The sequence below is a fragment of the Phaenicophaeus curvirostris genome, chromosome 2 (assembly GCF_032191515.1).
Source record: "Phaenicophaeus curvirostris isolate KB17595 chromosome 2, BPBGC_Pcur_1.0, whole genome shotgun sequence".
Lineage (NCBI taxonomy): Eukaryota > Metazoa > Chordata > Aves > Cuculiformes > Cuculidae > Phaenicophaeus > Phaenicophaeus curvirostris.
In genome coordinates this window covers 108,720,141-108,740,714 of record NC_091393.1, presented here as the reverse complement: position 1 = coordinate 108,740,714, position 20,574 = coordinate 108,720,141, and the positions used below count along the sequence as shown (strand labels likewise).

General features: G+C 36.9%; 1 protein-coding gene across 28 annotated transcripts in view; it reads right to left on the bottom strand.

Annotated features, from left to right (window-relative positions):
* NRXN1 (neurexin 1) overlaps positions 1-20,574 on the bottom strand; it is a 790,728-nt gene that overhangs the window by 674,429 nt on the left and 95,725 nt on the right. The window lies entirely within an intron of this gene.

The following is a 20,574-nucleotide window of genomic DNA, read 5'->3' as shown; positions in this document are numbered from 1 at the left end:
CTGGAACAGGCTCCCCAGGGAAGCAGTCTGTGCTAAGCTTGACAATATTCAAGCAGCACTTGGACAACACCCTCAGAAACATGGTGTGAATTTCAGGGTTGTCCTATGCAAGGACAGGAGTTGGACTCGATGATCCTTGTGGGTTGCTTCCAAGTCAGGATATTCTATGAGTCTATGAAACAATTTGGCTTTCAGTTGCAAGAAGTAAGCCATATTTTGTAAATGTCATATCTTAAGATTGAACTGACCAGACATCTAAATCATGCATTTCTTATTTTAAAAAACATATCTCTTAAAACCTGCATTTGATAGACTACAACTTTGTTCAGAAAGTGTGATAAACAGCCAGAATCAAGTGTCAGCTAATTCTGAGCAATTCTACCTTAACAACATATTCCTACCTCTGAAGGCAATTTCATCTCAACATTGCCTGTATTAAAACTGTATTTTAAATAATATGCTATTTTATCTTCATCTATGTTCTAATTTGAATACAGTAATTAACTGCTTACTATCTTTGATTAAGAAATTACAACACTTGCTAAACTTGATACCTCCATAATACCATCTAATTTATTGTTTACCATTAATTTGTGACCTAATCTATTTTTGTGACCAGAGCAGTTTGTACATGTTTTTGCAAAAACTGTGACTGTTAAACTGCAAATTTCTACTTATGTATTTCACATATGAAAACATAAAGAGAAAATTTCTAATTATTCTTTAAAAGTCCTAAAAGATGTGTGTATTTAAATCTTGAAAAATAGAATCATGCAGTCATAAAATCATAGAATGGTTTGGATTGGAAGGGACCTTAAAGACCATCCAGTTCCAAACCCCCTGCCATGGACAAGGATACCTCCTACTAGACCAGACTGCTCAAAGCCCCATCCAACCTGGCCTTGAACACCTCCAGGGATGGGGCAGCCATGACTTCTCTGGGCAATCCATGCCACTGCCTCACCACCCTCACTGTGAAGAATTTCTTTCTAATGTCTAAATATTCCCACTTCCAACTTAAAGCCGTTTTCCCTCATCCTGTCACTACAGGTCCCTTTCAGAGACCACTATAAGGTCTCCCTGAAGCCTTCTCTTCTCTAAGCTGAACAATCCCAACTCCCTCAGCCTGTCATCATAGCAGAGATGCTCCAGCCCTCTGAACATCTTTGTAGCCCTTCTCTGGACCTGTCCCAACAGTTCCATATCCATATCTGCTGGCCACCCTTCTTTTGATGCAACCCAGGACACATTTGCATTTCTGGGTTGTGAGTGCACATTGTCAGACTGCCAACCTCATTTTAATCAATGAGACTTTTGCTACGGACTTTAGTGAGGCTATGATATTGGCCTTACAGAGTTTAAATCATGAACAATATCACAACTCGATTATTGACTCGAAGTACAATTAAGGCTATTCCATAAAGCTCAGAGAAAAAATGTTGATGTATTTCAATTTTGGTGGTGTCTGAGGAATCTGATTTTAACCTGGTCAATTTGATATTAAACCTTAAAAGGAAATTTATATAAACAAAAAATTAGTGACTGAGTTTTATATTATTCAAATTACCGCTTCATCACAGATGGTAACACATCAATGTATTACAAACATTTAGAAACCCTACAGTTTTCTAGATTAACCCACAGCTTAAAGTATATTTTAATGGAATAACCTGCCATAGCTCAATTTCTTCAAGTCTTACATAGAATGGTTTGGGCCTCAAAGCCCATCCAGTTGCAACCCCCCTGCCACTGGATCAGGTTGCTCAAAGCCTAGAAACATTCTTTCAGCAGCTATTGACTCTTTCAAGGCATAGGCTGAGGGATGTATATTTTCATTTTTTAAAAGTGGAGAAAAGAGAATGTACCATGCAAGAGAAAAAGGTCATGGCAAAGCAATTCTGCAAGTACAAAAAAAAGTAATATTAAATCAATACTCATATTAGCTATATTGATGGCCCTTTACATAACTATCATTCTGAACACAAAACAAATTTCCACCGGATCAACCTGCCAATAATATCTGTGGGCTGCAAGCAGAAGAGCAGGTGGGGCTTTTTTGCATTTGTCTGTAAGCAATTCAATGAGCAGCACTCACAGTTTACCACATAAGAAAATTAGTAGCTGCCATTATACCTGTTCTTATGGCAGAAGACTGGCTTTTATACTGTAATATCCCCTTCCTTTTCAATAAATAATACTGTCTTCTCCCTTACAAATTTAGAGCAATTAAATGTTATTCCCAAGAGACATACGATGAAATTTTTCTCACTGTAAAGTTACTGGGTTTTGCATATTGGTACGCCAGCGACAGCTCTGCCAAAACCTGAACTCACCATAGGGGTAGCAACAGTGTTTTTCAAGAACTTGTCTATGGAGGACTCAGCTAAGTAAAAAGGTGCCTTTTGCAATTAGTGGTCTACTGTTGTCAGCATTTTTCACTTCTTGACCACAATGGACTAATTGCCCAACATATCTTTGCCCACACTTCTACATCTGCCTTCCAGCTCTTAGACTCACCACTCTTAACAACTGAAGAGAGAGGCGGTAACTAACGGGAAATTTGGCTCTAGTTTTAATAAAGGACTTAATAAAAAACCTGCCAAATTCCATTCTGTACCACACTTGCAGGTTGAAATACTGCTCAAGGAAGCGGGAATATTTCCTGCAGCAGAACTATAAGACAGACATAAAGCATCAGCTGTTCTGTTCCTTCGCTCTAAAGAAAACAGAACAGTAGAACTTCAACAGGAAGAGTCAAAAGAAGTAAAATAATGAAAACAATATTGTCTTTGTCATCGCTGTCCTTGTTTTCATAGAATAATTTCGGTTGGAAGGGACTTTAAAGCCCATCCAGTTCCAACCCGGCCATGGACAGGGACACCTCCCACTGGATCAGGTTGCTCAAAGCAAAAGGCTACATTTGACACCTTTTCTTTACAATTTGATATGCCAAGCTAAATGCATCACATAGCACCTTGTTCAGCACACTTCAATTTTCACACTTTTATTGACTTTTATAATAGCAGATGAGTCCTGAATTTCTTAGTACTGAAGGGAAGGAATTTTACATCTCACATATTCCAGGCTGATCAAAATCTTAAATCTTTTCTGAGTGTGTCTTGGTCAGTAACAATAAAAGATTTCTGCATATGAGATTCTATTGTTCCTCTGGTGGTTCTACTGTCTGTGCTGGATCAAACTGCTGCGTGGCAGCAACTCTGCTCTCCATGCATAAGTGAGGTTCCACACTACAGTGGAACTCTCCACACACAGTGCTACTCTCAGCTTTGGTGTTACCTACCATGTAAAGACCTCACATATTGATGTAACCTTCATCTGTTTAGATCTTCTTTCCAGATTCTCAATAAGCAAGAAAAGAGAGGTTGCAGGCCTAATAAAGACCTTGTCCAGAATCTACATACCAATTATATGGTAATATATCTCAAATTATAATAAGTTACTACAATAAGGTTAAGTCTACAAATGTGATTAAAATTATAGACAGTTCTTTAAAAAGCTACTTTGAAATAATGTGTTTTAATAGATCTGAATTCAAAGAGAACAATCAAAAGCTAGAAGATGCCATAACACACTCAGGGCTATGGCCATGGCTGTGCCTTCTTAGTGTTCTCATTGAGACATCCGCAAATTCCCAATGTAGATTGTGACAGCCACAATTTAGACTTCACAACTTCTGTTCATCCACTTCTTCCCAGTTACAGTAAGTTTTCAGACCTAAAATTCACCCAGCCTCCAAAGGCACTTAATAGTTTTCCATGTATTGTAGATCAATCTTTTGTTCTAATTCAAGAGTTGTGAAATCTTGTAGGCAGGATCTCCTTAGCACTTTCATAGAATCATAGAGTGGTTTGGGTTGGGAGGGACCTCGAAGTTCATCTCTGTCAGTGCTGCATGCTTAGCTCCCCCTTCTAGAACTAGCCTTCACTATGAAAGGGGGTTTTTTGTTTGGTTTTTATTTTCTATAAAATTAATTGTAAAAAAGATTGACTGCCTCTGGATGCATAATTTGATTTAAAGAATCTGAAAAAATATTACTGAAAATCTGCCCTATTTGCCAAAAGCCTGACAAGTTATTTGCACAGAACCATAGAAAGAATTCTGAGAGATGTCAATAAGGAAGAGGATAAATGTTCTCTGGTCTGATAACTAAAGGGAGTTTGCTGATAAATTTCAAACACATTCGGCATGCTACACTGTGCTCTAGACTCACTTTATAAAGATAGCGTTCCTGTGGATTACACAAAAGGAACTACTTCTGAAATAGTACTACTTCTGTTTCAGACTATTTGACATTTTAATGCATGGCAGCAATGCCTGCATATGTGTAAGGTATATATATCATTTCCTTATAACATTGCTTTTTCCATGTTTAGATATAGAAAAATTAACATCTGTCCATAGGGGAATATAAATGTTTGGGCATTATATTCAAACTCGTTACATTATGGCATAACATACACTCAACCCTTCTCATCCTTATTCTACTTTCTTCTACCATTATTTTTGATATTAGATTTGAAGCATTTCTGCTTCAAAGCCATTTAAGCTTATAATAATGTGGGTTTGGAATAGGCATTTCGAAGTACCCAGATACCTAATATCGCATGTTAGGTACTTTAATATTTTTAAAAAGCCATCCCTAAATGTTTATGTTTGGGAGAGTCAGAGATTATTTCAATTACTTCTCTTTGTTTAAGGCTAAGCTACACAAAACCTTAGGACAATCTTGGTGGAAAAGTTCTAGTTACAGGTCAGTGTTTTAAAGGGAAGACATAAAATTGGTTTTGACTGTTACAGCTTTCTTATTTTAGAGGCAAGCCCAGTAAATTCTTTCTTCTTTCTTCTTACTTCTTTTGCCACCACTACCAACACTTGGATTACATGAGAGCACTCTGCTACTTAGTTTTGCCCACAAACCTAATCCGGTTAGGCAAATATTATAGACCTCTGCTTAAGACCTAGAGGTCTTGGGGTTTTGTCATCATTAGCCTTTCTCTCTTGATACAGATTTACTTCACAACATCCTTCTTCTAAACTTGTCTGAAAGCACGTATGCGAAAGCACACACAGCTCTATTTAATCCACTGTATCTGAAAAGATTCTCTGCTGATGTACAGGTGATGATCAAATCAAGCCCATAGACTAAATATTTAATATTACTTTCAGAGATGTGAGTTCAAATACAGTAATGAGGGGAAGAGGATAGCTGAAGGAAGCCTTTTTCTCTCAAAAAACTGTTGTCATGAACTTAATATAAGTAATTATGTCATGAAATCAATTATGAAAATTGAAGATATGAAAGTGTTGGAGTTGAAATGTCTTTGACAAAAATATAGCATTGTTGAACACTGCTCATACAACAAAAGTGACAGAAATGCATAAGCAGGGTTCTTCTTTTCAAAGATTAAATGAACAACTAGACAGCTAGCATTAGATACATCTTCTAAGTCTCTCAGGTAGTTTTCTCTATGCTCTCAAGCCAAACAAGAGCCATGCTATGCTGAAGGATTGCCAGGTGTTCATTTTGCACTTTGAAATTGCGTCCCACTCCCACACTGAGAGCTCTTTCCACTTCCCATTCTAAACTTCTCATCCTCTTCCTGACCCTTGCAATATAAGTAACAAAGTGGATAGGTGGTTGGTTTTATTAAAGGTTTGTTTGAACCTAGTTGGTATTAGAACAGTTGGTCCTAGTAGAAAAAGCTTTAGAAGAAATAGCTACAGCGTTTTAAAGCTTTTGGAGTAGTTACCTTGCCATTCTCCAAACAGCTAGGAAATGCAGATAGTAGGAGAAAAGAATGGAATAATAAAGTCTTTTATGCTTGTATTTCTATAGCTTTTAAGAGCCTTCCTTCATGGAGATTTTACAGACAAAAGTAGTTTTCAAATCTATCTAGAAAAAGATTTAAATGTCAGGCTACTGAAGTTTGCCCATGCACTCTTTGTTTTATAGAATCATATAATGGTTGGAAGGGACTTTAAAAATCATCTAGTTCCAACCCCCTGCCATGGGGAGGAATACACCCCACTGGATCAGGCTGATCAAAGCCTCACCCAACCTGGTCTTGAACATCTCCAGAGATGGGGCAGCAACGACGTCTCTGGGCAACCTGTGCCAGTGCCTCATCACCCTCACAATAAAGAATTTCTTCCTAATCTCAATTTTCCCCCCTTTCAGCTTAAAATTGTTCCTCTTCATCCTGTCCCTGTACTCTCTGATAAAGAGCCCCTCCCCAGCTTCCCTGCAGGCCCCATTCCACTTAATGCCTTAACTTTCAGGGGAAAGTTTTGAACATGGTACCCCAGGAAAGGCTACTCTTACTACTTTGTACCAATAGTCACTGCCTCCCATGCTGGAAGCATCTCACAGGTTCTATAGCTATTTAATTGGCAAGGCCTTTCATAAAAGAGGGATAAACTTTCATGTTATAAGGAAAAACACTGTCTTTGAGGAAACAGGAAAGACAAGAGATGCATAAAGTTTTAGTGAAGTTCCTGTTAGCTTTACTCATCCGTTTCATATTCTGTGAGGTTTCTACTTAGCATAAGAAAAACTCCTTTCTCTCAGTCCTATTTACACTACTGCCTTGATCACAGGAAAATTGAACACCTTCAGTGCATGATAATTAAGTGCACCTGTAATCCAATTAATATTTCATCTGTCTCGATGCAGGCAGTAGCTTTCTTCTTAGACCACATAAACCCTGTTCATTACTCACTTTAGTTAAAAAAATAGAAAAACAACACACAAAACAAGGCAGAAGGAAAAACAGCCCAACTTGTAGAGCTTCTAAAAAATGCTGAAACCCAGAAAAAAACAATGCTAATTTAGGTAACAATACACACTGGAATTTACCCAGTAACAATGTTCAAACCTTTCTCTACTTCCTTTCTTGTTTTGTGTTACTGCTGATAAATTTCTCTTCCCGATCAGTACCACTATCTGCTCAGTTTTATTCTTAATGCCTACATAAAGACAAAACCCCTACAATAAGTTCAAATATTGAGGCAATGAGAGAGGCTCCATCCAGAGCTCCTAAAAATAAATTAATCTAGCTTTTGAATCAAAGATATAAGAATTCTAGAGTACTGGAAAGCTGGTTTTCATCAAGAATAATATACCTAGTCATGTCAACAGTCATGAGCACACTCACCAATAGTCAAACAGCTGCTGAAACTGTCTGTATAACGCACTAATGGCAAACTAGTCATTGAGAACCATACTTTAAGGTACAGAAAGTTCATGCTTTAACTGCCAGTTTGGTTTTCCTCTATTCTCCAGCATAATAACAGACATCTTGCAACCACAAAAGCATAAGGGCTTCATCAGTTCTCCTGCTAAACAAGGACTCTTAGAACACAAAAGGAACACAAGATAAATTAACTTAAATATATAACATATAATATATTGCAAATAGAAAGGAAAAGAGATTCTGGCTTTTTTTCCCTCCTGTTCTCATTTATGTGAAGGTGACCAAACGATATGACTGCTGGCGGGTTTGCGGTTGGTGTGGTTTTCTTTTCCTCCTTCTGTCAGTTGCTCTATATCAGCCTTCAAAATATGATAGCGTCTTTGTAGTGACATTTCAATATGCCCTATTCTCAAAACCATCTACTAAACTAATTATCTAAAAATATCAGACACTGCTAGTTCTGAGGGATGACACCAAGCCCAACCAAGAAGCTGCTTGCAGAGCTTCTGAGTCCCCATGCTCGACATACAGTGGCACAGAAGGAACCACGGACACGTATTTGAAGCCTGGTACAGTTTGAATGCACTCAAAAGATACGGAAAAATAGTATTCAGATTTTCCTTATCTGAGCAGCCTGTATGTCCTGTTACCCACTTCCCTACGGCTTTTCCTTACAAAGCAAGTGTACTTGATGGGTATGCAAGTTCCAGCTTTGTAAAGGACACAACAGCAGATTAGAAAATGAGGATAAATGTGGTGAAAGAAAAGCGTCCTGCTTACTAAACAGAGATGTTTCCACATTATATGTTGAATAATTAGCACATAAAATAATAATTAAAAAGATAGGAGCAGAGACATTTTTCCCCCATTGAAGTGAACGTGCTGTTGTATTCCCCCCGGTGGCACATATCCAGCTGTTTGTACATGTATTTCACACACTGTACTAATAAATTAGCAATCAATAATAGGATATTAATAACCCAATGTCTGTTTGTCTACAACGTGTGAAAGTAAACACCAGCAATGATACATAGCAGATATACCTCAACGATTGCCTTTCCTCCTTCTCCTTCATAGTCAACATGCATCATCAGGGAAAAGTTTGGAATTCTTTTAAACTTGAAATATTGAAATATTCTGACTTCACTGAATTAATAAATCTCCCATTTTTTCACAGTCATTTGTCTTTTCCTGTCTACAGTAAAACTGAAGATTAAGAGAGCATTTGAAATCCTTATGAATAAAGATAATTCTGATGTAGAATAATAAGCCCTTCACTGAAGTAGCCTATGATTCCGTTCTCTCCTTTTGTGAGAGCATTTTGCAACTAAAGAAGACTACTTAACTCACAGTGAATATATATTTGAATGGTGAGGTTCAAAGAGAAACTAAATATTACAACACTGGGTTCAGTCTTTAATTTAAAACTCTGAGTCTTAGCAGTTTGAATTTTTCTTCTGCCTAATTCAGAGCACTTTTATGGGACTGCCTTAGCCTCTCGTTTATAATTTTCTGGATTAGATCACAATTTCTGTTCCTCATTGAAATTATCAGCTCTGTATAAGCATTTTTCCCTGTATCAATGAGCAAAAATGAATAGCTCCAGTTTTGCTTCACAAATAATTCACAAACATGTTTTGCCCAGGTTTAGCTGGTACAACTGTTGCTGTGTAATGGTAACCTCATTTCTTACTCTGTAATTAGAAGACTCCAAAATCCTGTTCTAAATGTATTATGAGGGTGTGTATAAAATAAAACATACTGAATCGCGTAACATTCCTGTTCAATGAGATTGTTTGTGGCTGGACTCGGTGATCTTGGAGGTCTTTTCCAACTTCAATGATTCTATGATTCTAACTGTAGTACTCAATTTAAAGTACTCAAAATTAAATGATCACAGCAAAATGTTGAACTTCGAGAAAGATTAATCTCCTTTCAATCCAGACTTCCATACACGTTTGAGGCTTTTCAATGAAGATGTTTCAGTTTTCATGTTATGTTCTGACTTAAGGGAATGCTTTGAATGTGTTTGGGTTTTTTTCTGGTTAGTCTATAGAGTGAGGGATTGATTTGGTGTTTTGGGGGACTCATTGATACAAGAACCCATCTACACATGAAATACAATAAAATTACTTTTAGTGAAATAAAACTGAGGTGGCTGGTTTTGCAGACTGAACAATTTACTTGCATGTTACCACAGTAATTTTTCCATTACATGTGATTAAAAGGCTGCAAGAGTTGGTTTTGGTTATCTAGTCTTATTTCCTGCATAATAAAAATTACAGGCTGTCAGCTAGTACATGAGAGATCTCCTCTTTAAGCAGCTAAGAACCTAGGAGATGTATTTTTAGAGTTTCTGAAGCCTGCTCTTCTGACTTGGGTCTCAAGAGTATGGCAGCTAGGTAGAGGAGTATGGGCTTATTCTTGCCTCCCAAAGTGAGTAATTAGCATGACCTAGATATATGTACATTTCTGAGAGTTATATGTACTCATTAAAAGCCACAGGGACATTATACAGATATCCTATGTGTTCTGAAGAGGAACATATTAATTACACTTTTGTACTACTTTTAAAACAGCTGAATAAATGCAGAACTTTCAAAAGCATGTTTCTTTAAAATTATCCAAGGCATAACTCCCTCACCTGTTTTAGAAAAATGAATAAATATCAAATACAAGTGGTTTTGTGGAAGACAGAATAAATGGCAAATAGTAATCCATAAATGCAGACATGATAGTCATTTCTATTATGTATTTGTCATTACAGAAAAATTTAGATAGTGGAGTTTCTGAGACATAAACTCAAGAAGTGCAGCAGAAATAAATGGTTTGGGGCTACTACAAGAAGGATGCAGAGGTGCTGGAGCACATCTAGAGGCAGGCAGCAAAGCTGGTGAAGGGACTGGAAAACAAGCCTTATGAGGAGCAGCTGAGGGAACTGGGGTTGTTTAGCCTGGATGAAAAGGAGGCTGAGGAGAGACCACATCAGGGTCTACAACTGCTTGAAAGGAGGTTGTAGCAAGGTAGGTGTTGGTCTTGTCTTCCAACTGACAGGTGATAGGACAAGAGGAAATGGTCTCAAAATACACCAAGGGAGGTTTGGATTAGACATCAGGACAACTTTCTTCATGGAAAGGGTTATCAGGCACTGTCAGAGGCTGTCCAGGGAGATAGTTGAGTCACCACCCCAGAGGTATTTAAAAAATGGTTAGATGAAGTGCTCTAGGCTATGGTTCAGTAGTGGACAGATATAGTTGGACTTGATTATCTAAAGGGTCTTTTCCAGCCCAGTGATACTATGATTTTTATTTAGCTGTGTATGTGCCTAAGTCCTGAATGCAGCTACATCTATGTATGGATAAATGTGTACTTGCTATTAAAAATGGTTGAGGAGTTTGTCCTTCAGAATTGTAAATGACTTACTGTGTTTTACTCTATGTATTCAGTGCTTCTCCACATTTTCACCAGGAATACAGGAATGTATCTTCTTCACAGCAGCCTAAACAGCTCCCTTCTATGTTCTGAGTGAGTATGTAGCAGTAGACTAACAGCACAACTCGGGTGGCTTTATTTTATGTTCAGAATATAGATTTGCCACAGATCTTTTCCCCTGTGTAACATAGGATATATGGATATATTTGAATATAGAAATTCTATACAGATAAAAAGGCTGTACGAGAATCATATAGAATTAGCAATTTCCAAGTTTACCATTGTTGCTCCAATTTTGCATTTAGATACTTTTTTAGGATTCTTTTCTGAAGTCTATTTTTTTCTTCTGAACCTTACAGTACAGTTACTGTCATGGGCAGCATCATTATTTGAATAACATTAGAAAGAACTATAGTGCTTAAAACCCTTCTATGGACACCAAAAAAAAAAAATTCACAACTCATAGGCACAGTTGTATTTCTATATATTTGAAAGTTCCTAATGATGCAAGTACCTTGAGGTATATCTGCAAAACTTATAGCTTGCACAAGTATTCTTGTCAAATCAGAGCTCTAATTCAGTACTTGTACCACAATGTGTTCAGACATATGAAGATTAAATTAAAATAGGATCAGACTTTTTTGAATTCTCACATCATCTTTATGATGATTTAAACATACACCAGTGTTACAATCCAATATCATTACACCCAAATAACACCTTTAAAATTGAAAACTGCATAAAAACTAGTCAGTAGTTGTAGCTAATATAATAATATCAAATATCCATTTCAATGACACATCTATCCACAGTGAAAATAGCACTGTCAAAGAGGCATTTGGCTCTAAAACTGATCTAGACTTTGTTTTGCACAGGTGCAACAGTGAAATAACAACATTAAGTACCTCATATACATGCAAACGTAGTTTTCAAAAGTGATTCAGCTGTAACTGAGCTTGGTGAGTTTTTTGAAGGTTTTTTACAGACTCATGCAAATACCAAGCACAGGACCTCAGATGACCAAGTTGTTAAAGCAGAACAATTAATACAGCAAATCAAAGGACCGACTTGCATTATTACCAAAATTTTGTAATTTTCTAAGACAGGAAGTTTTTATGGCACCTTTTTGATATAAGCCAAGTTCTTCCTAATAAAGGTATCCATGTTTATTGCAGAGGGAAATTTAGTAAATTATTTCTAATTTTTAATCTGACAGATACTACTGGTGGGTGGGAGTGGGGTCACTTAATCACCAGTGTAGCTGACATCAAGAATCAATCTTTTAGGGTTTTCAGCTAACAGTTACATTTCAGAAGCTGGATGTGAGTGGTCACAGGAAGATATTTGGCCTCTTTTGGGTGGATACTCCTTTTGAAAATGGGTTAACAACAGGTCATAATAAGGGATGCAGGATAGACCTATTAACCAAGGGTAACTCCAGCAAAAAATTTAGACATAGCCTCACTTACTGCTGAATTTTCCTTTCCCAGCAGACTCCTTTCCATCTGAGGAACATGCAAAGGCAGATGAAAGGGATCAAACCCAGCTGCTTTTGTTTCCTCCCATCCCCAATACTGAGGCTACTCAAGTCAAGCCTGTTATGCCAACAGTGCCAGGTGTTGCCTACCAGCTTCCCTGTTAGCCTCAAGGTTGCTTCTATACAGTTTTAGAGAAGGTGCCAGTAAATCAGTATAGGCGTTTCACCTCTTCAAGGAACAAAATTCTACTTAAGGCAGGCAACAAGATGTACCAGAATCTCTAAGTCACAGTAGCAAGGTGCAGAAGCAGGCTGAAGCAGGCTTTAAATTAAACAGTGTGTTGATTAGAAAATCAGTCTAAGTGGGTGCCAACAGAAAAAAAAAAAAAACCAAACCCAAATACAGCTGATGTAAGTGGGGAAATAACTACTTCTTTCACTAGAGAAAATGGATTCAATAAGGAGATTCAATGGCATTCCTTTCCTCTCAAGTCTGGAAAAAAGATATTTGGATAACAGGTTGATGTATAAAAATCATTAAAAGAATAGAAAAGGTGGAATTTCACAGCAAAATCCACAGTCCAAACTCAGTTCCTATGAAAGTTTTCTCCTTTGCCCTCCTGAATTTCCCAGTTCATGGCAGTTTCACTGTTCTGCTGCTACTTAATTGCTCTGAGTGGTCCCTAAAGTGAAGACAGAAAGGTACCTTCAAGCAATTAAGAATGACAGGCCTTTGAATATCAGGCAAGAGATGAATTACTTGTATCAGTGCAAATTATATTGTTTAATTATAAAATTTTAAAAGAGACTGCACAATTCAAAGTTTTGTTGTTTCTAATTAGCTTGGCATATTATTTTATCCATATAAAATTACTGTATAGCTAGAGTGGGTTAAAAATATTGTACTTCTACAGAACAATCACTTCTGACCAGACTATTTAAATATCTTTAATTCTTTTGTGGAGAGTCATTCTTGGTGGAAAAATATCATGATGTGCATTTAGAGAGCACAGGTCCAAATTTTTCAGTTACATCAGCTCAATTTTGCAGTGGTCTTCTTAGGAGTTCTTCCCTTTCTTTAAATTTAGTTTCTTTAAAAACTGTGATAAAGTTTACTTACTGAATCTGGTAGGCTTGCATGTAGAGGAACCATAGGGATGCTTGAAACTACTCCTCCTTAGGGCTCTGATCTCCTTCCACTCAACTGGTGAAACTCCATCAAGCATAATTCTGATTGGATTAATGACAAAGCCAGTTGAGACTACTGCTATGAGCGAGATGTAGAATAATCTCCACTTACTTTTATTTTTTACTGAAATAATATAAATTAGACTCTGTTGGGCTGATTTGTTTAGCTGCTTTTGTCGATTTGAAGACTGAATTTTATCCTAGGAAAACTTAGCTGCAGTGCAATCTTAAAGTGAAGCTGTAATTCTTATGGTCACTCTAAAAATGTATTCAGTTCAGGAATGTCATCAGATATTAAAAAAGGTGTAAGGAAGACGGTTTCAGGATATTCTGCAGGATAGCAAGGCATACAACTCTCAGAGATCCCTGTTTCATTGGAAATACCTACGAAATCCATATGAAACCCATGGAATTTCAATGTGTTAAAAAGTTACAGATCGTTACAGCTTTTAACTCTCATTTGAGATGCATATTTAACAGAAAAAGAAAAGTTTCCTTTAAGGAAGAAATGCCCGGTTTTTCTATGTTTTCATTGCTTACCTCTTCAAAATCGTGGGTTTTTTTTTTACCTCTTCAGAGTGACAGACTTGTTGTGTCCCATCATCAATAAATCCCCACCTACCCTTTGGCCTGAAATATAGATCCTTCATCTTGAAAGAGTTTTAGTATTATTTTGAAAGGCTCTCTGTCAGCTAACCTGCCTTCTGGAGAAATCTATGATCAGAAGTGGAGTGCTTATACTATAATGCTTTCTGGACCCAGCAGAAATCAATCTACACATTTGCAAATATTTTTTTTTTTTTTACATAAAATCCTTCATAGTCCCACATTTATTTTCTTTCCTCTGAATCCACAGGAGACCTATGACATATGTATACATGATAAACAGGTCCACAGGAGGACCATGAAGACAACCTATGGATGGGAGCACCTCTGCTATGAGGATAGGCTGAGAGAGTTGGGATTGTTCAGCCTGGAGAAGAGAAGGCTCCAGTGAGACCTTATAGTGACCTTCCAGTACCTGAAAGTGGCCTACAAGAAATCTGGGGAGGGACTTTTTACAAGGGCATGTAGTGATAGGATGAGGCGGGATGGCTTTAAGTTGAAAGGGGGAAGATTTGATTAGACATTAGAAAGAAATTCTTCTTGATGAGGGTGGTGAAGCAGTGGCACAGATTGCCCAGAGAAGTCATGGATGCTCTGTCCCTGGAGGTGTTCAAGACCAGGTTGGATGGGATCTTGAGCAGCCTGGTCTAGTAGGAGTTGTCCTTGTCCATGGCAGGGGAGTTGGAGCTGGATAATCTTTAAGGTCCCTTCCAACCCAAACCCTTCTATGACTTTATGATTAATATTGAGTGACATTAGAACAATTTGGGATAAAGTAAAAGCTCTGTTTTAGTGGTGGAAAAATGCTAGAACTCATGGCATGAATTGGACATTACCACATAGTGACTTATGTGAGAAAAATAACAATTTAAATTAAATTTTTTCCCTCATTTTCACATGGTTTTCTTGATATTCACAGCAGGTCCTTACAAATTCTTTTCATACCACTGATCAGAATCAGCTCTCTCAGATATAATTTTGGGCATATGTGCCTCAAGACAGATTTGCATTTCTGCTCTTGATGTTGATGGATTTCTTCTGAGCCATGTACTTCAGAGATAAAACTTCAACAGTCATGTTCTACTGCATTTTCATCCTTAGGGAACATTAATAGTTTGTATTTCACCATAAAGATGACTCTGCAGCTCCAATTGCCATATTCTAGGCTCGTGGGGTATCTGAAGCGCAAGTGAATTGTTTGCTTCAATGCACTAGAACTTCTAAATGCGGAAAGAAATCACTCTTCTGATTAAAACATTTCATGCATGCTTCAGTATGATATTGAACAAAAATTTGAACAGAATAACCATAAAAATATAAAGATAGTATAAATATTTACAGGAACATATACATGTAGACATATGTGCATGGGTTACACGCAGGAGTTTAATTGCAATATTTTTGGTAAACATCAGCCACTATTTAAGTGTATCTCTGAGGCTCTTTGGAAAAAATTGTCACTACAGAACAAATATGATGTGTAGTTACTGCTCATTGGAGCAGTTTCAAGAGCTTTATATCTAAAGTTCCCTCATTTCACTTAAAAGGTAATTATCATTTTAAAAAATCGGGTAAATTTTCTACAGAATGTTTTTTAAATTCTTGTGTTGATCATTCTGTAAGTTATACAAGACTGACAGAACGTTTGGGCCTGGTTAAATGTAGGATACATATTTTACCGTTACTGGTCTGTTCTTTTTTATCAGTAGAAATGACTATGAGATTGACTGGGGAAATGTAGGTTATCCATTCTTCTGCTGTACTGCCACTTAGAAATTACTTCAGTTACTGAGCTTGGCAACCTTATTATGTGTAAAACTCCTAAATTAACTCAGTTCAATTCTGGCAGTGAGTCTTTCAAATAAGCTGCTACCACCTAGGATATATATATAACTATGTGAACATGTACAGAGAGTGAAGCAAGCCCTCTGTCCATATTTTGCACTTGCTAGGCAGAAGCCAGCTGCCATTGAGAAGCCATGTAACTGAGTTCATGTCAGCAAGGCACTGAGCCAAAAATGAAAAGCTGTGCTAGAGCTCAGTGCAGTCCCAAAGCACCTATGCAGATGCTGGACTATCAGTGGCTCAGGTCAATGAAGGCAGGAGGATGCATGGGCTTCAGCACACACAAAAGCAGATGAGGATTAGGTTTTAAACAATCCCATGAGGATCACAGAGTGTAAGAGGCCAAAACTATTTTAGTTCTCTAAAAACAGAGCAAAAATGAAAGTCATCACAGTGAGATGAACTTATGGTCATATTGAGTTCAATGACTAAATTCCACAGTGATGTTAGGGGAGGTTACTGGTAGAAGGTGATGTTTGTGCTATACAACACCAGCACATAATTATTAGCTATAACACACCATTTTAATGCTCATGAGTGTTCAAAGATTCATTTAAATTCATTTTATTTTTCAGTGCCCTATTTTCCCAGTTGACAACTGTGATTGATAATTAACAAACTCTGTTCTTACAAATACCCAGTGGAGTCCCTTAGGTTTTATCAATACTGTACAATAGCTTGTGCACTACAACACTTGCCCTCTTTTGGCAAGGAGGTTGACACAGATATAAATTGGCATTCTAAAGTCTTTTTCTCAGCATTTATACACAGTGAAATACCAGCACGTCCAGAGCCTGTAATCTAATATAATAAATTGCAAGTGTACCATCAATCTTTTGGTAGAAACACTTATTGCTCAGCTAGAAATCATTTAATAGTTTGTTATGGACCTGAGTGACTCACGTATGATTTAAAGCTGCACATAATCTCTAAAGTAATAGAACAGGAGTACAAATATAGTGTTTAGGTACAGAATGAGTAATACATATTGTGAAAAGTAAGTTATTTACATAGAAATAATCTATAGGTAAAAAATGCATAGGCTTAAGAGAACTGCAGTATAAAAAGGAAGCAATACATGTCATTTTTTGTTATAGAAACTGAATGATAAAGCCCTTTCATTGCTCCTCAAAAGGAAATGAAAGGTAGGAGAGGGTTTTTTTAAAAAAAAAAATAAAGAAATGGAGTGTTTTACGTTAGTTGCCAGGTAATCCCAAAATAATTCTATATGGGAAATCCAAGAAGTACTACCTTTTAGCATGTATAAGTAAGACCCATAGGTGGAAACTGTAGTTCTATTAGACCACCTACAATAGCAGGAGGAAGCAGGCAAAGTGTGGGCACTAATTTGCTTGGGGCAAACAACTTCTTTTCCATGCCTGTTATGAGCTGCAGACTTCAAGGTTTGCCTCAAATTCCAACACTTGCTCTGAGTAGCATTATCCAAGTGGTGTAATAAAAATGCAAACCTCATTTGCAAACCTTACCTTGCCTACGTTCTTCCACCACCACAGCTGCAACAACTGAACTGCTAAAGTTGTATACAGGTAGATGATTTCCAAGGGGAAAAAAAAAGGGGAATTCTTAATTACTTCTGAACATTTATGATGCTTATCAATGAATGCCAGTACAATTATATGCTTGCAGCTCTTCCTAGGATTGGGCTTAGCATCTACAAGGATCAGGAAACAAGTTTTGTATAGTTCTAGAGTTACGAGCCAAACTTCTGCTCTCATTACATCCTCCTTTACGTCAGCTGATTTTCTACATAGATCAACTTCTATGACCTCAAGTACTGACAGATATCTCAGCACCATGACATCTTCAGAGCTTCATTTCTGCCTTTCTCTAAGGGACAATGACAGCTTTGTCAGTATTTGATAAAGCTTCAATAAAAACATTTTTTGGGGGAAATTATCCAGAGTATTTCCATTTCTACTTACAACTAAATGACAAATAGCAGGTGCATCCAGTGAGAATATACTGGATTTTGTATTGTTTGCCTACCTGGAAAGGCTGCCTTACTCCTCCTTCCTCTTTCAACACCAGGCCCCTGCCCTCTCAACATCCTGTCCTAATTCTGAAAGCACCTTAAGTCTCTTTCTTGTTCCAGCATCCCAAAGAGTATCTACACAATTAAAGAAGATGGTGAAGCTTCAGCCATTTATACCCTTCAGGGCAAATTGCATAGTGCAGCTTCTTAAAAGTGTTTTTATTTCTTATATTTCCAAAATAAGATTAATTCATGATATAATCACTCAGAATTTTGCAATCACTTTTGTTACCAACCTTACCTACCTCTAAAGGAATGGAACTTATAATGAAAGATTTAAATAGGTGCAAATTAATTCAGTGCTGAGCTCTTCTTTTGCCCCTTTGTACCTCCTATCACCCTCCTAGTTTGTTATATTTATTCATAGCCCACACGTGGGTTATGAATGTGGGTTATCCGAATTATTTCAAGGTCACATATTTCAACTGCCGATATTTGGGTCATTTCAGGATAGTCAATAAAATCAGGCCATTTTTCCCTTTGGTTCAATATTGAAGGATATTTTCTGCTAGAAGCAACTGGATCTTGTATACATATAAAACCTTTCCATCCATCTGAACAAATATACACCGCTACATTTGCAGAAATATTGTGATTATTGAAACACAGTAGTTAGTATTACAATATTACAATCCAGTAGATTGGATAAATCTAATCAAAACTGAAATGTGAAAAGAAAAATGCAGTCAAATGATTAGATGACTGATGACTGGCGTTTAAATTATGCCAAATGGCACATCATTAAACATTAAATGTAGCTAATATATCCAAGGTCATTTTTTGGTGAATATAAATATAAATGTAAAAAAAAAAATTAAAGGATAAATATCTAACTACTGCATAATACTTACAAAGTTTTGTTTTGCCAAAATCTGTTTTCCAGATCAACTACTAATCATAATATATATGCATAATTAATGTTTTCATTCTTTTATACAAAAAAACCTTCAGTGTTATACATACTATATCATGTATTCAGTGTATAGAATAATCTAGAAAAATAATTCCTTAATATTCATAAAAATTATGTATAATGTCAGGGTTGAGTTACTCTAAAATGTCATTTTTAGGTAACTTTACCCAAGACATACACCATTAAGGGATAAGACTGTAATAATAATAAGGAAGCCGTACATACTAAGTACTGTTAGGAAAAACACAGCAAGGATCAGCCATCCAACAACAAAACAATCCTATAAAACAAATAAATCAGTAGACCAGTTTTTATTCTACTTGCTTAAAACTTTTCCTAAGCAATAAGTTTTACAGCTGCAGAACACATACGACCATTTAAACAGCCCCCCATCTATACCCAGATACAATGTCTCTCCAGAGTCTGATATGAAGAGAAATGAGATACTGCAGGTATGTATTCACAGTCTTTGCATCACATGAACTTAATAGCTGCGGAAACACTAAATAAGCCAAGACACCAAGGAACCTGGAAAGTTGTTTCTAATTTAACTAGTTAGCAAAGTATGACCATGCAATTGGATTTCTGATTTACACCAAGAGTAGGCACACACTGACAAGTGCTTAAAGTGGAGTAGAACTGTATTATTCATCATATGTCACACAGATTTAATGGCTTTTAATGACCAGCTTCATGTCACAAAATATATTTATGTGATGTGTGAGAACACATATCCTCATAGCAAAACCTGGTGTTTATAGAGGAAAAAATCTTGACCCTACTGCACATGTTCCCTCCAGAAGAAAGAAAGCAAACATATCTGGAATTCTTTACATAAAGAAACAAAACCCAGTATAAAATTCTGAAATAAACCCCACCCTTCTGTTTGGCATTCATTCGTCCTCGTTCCTTTGTCCACTTCTCGTCTCAGATATAATCAAAGTGATTAATATACACAGGGAACCTCAGGGCAAATGTGCTCAGCTGATAGCAAAGACTTGCTGAAGTCAGTGCTATTCAGATTTCAAACTTACATCAAGCTGTGGATTGGCCCTGGACAAATTATCTCCAGAGAGTCTCTGCTGGACAACATCGTGCTTTTTTCCTGTGCTTGATGGTTTAGACTATGATTACTGGAGAACAGAAAAATGCATACCTCAAAAGGTGGCTGTTATTTCATCCTGAATGCTTTCTACAACTGTAGCCTTCTTTAGCACTGCCAAAGCATTACATCTCTCACAAAATCAGGAAACAAACTTTAAAGAAGGTCAGCCTGTACTTTAGGATAATTCTCCTTACCTTGATATCCATGAAATATTTACTTTAGAAATATACCTACCTCATGTTACCAGTGCAAAAAGATTATATTTATTTGCATTACTTATACATACATTAAAGTATACTGATGGCATCAAAAAAGAAAGAAAATCATGTAATACCTTTACTTTTACCTATGGATTTGGTGAAATGGTTCCATGAAGAAAGCATTTCCAGACAAAAAGAGAATAAAGAAGGGGAGAGAAACAACAGTAAGAGTCATGAGTATATGTAAATGCAATCGTATCTGAACATGAAGAGACAAAGTATAAGGTAAGTCTCTGAAGACAAATGGAGGTGCAATCAGTGTTGGTTTAGGGACTGAGTTTATTTTTTTTCCAATCATGTACATGCAGAGAAACACAGAAATAACCCATGCTTACATAAGAAAGAGTGACACAAAAGTAAAATGGACAATGGGTTAGGAGGGGAAAAAAAAACCCACACTGATTTCATTAAGTTGCAAAATTGTACTCTCAGCATTCCAGAAGCCAGGAGCAGGTGCTTTCTGCACATTTCCAATCAGCCA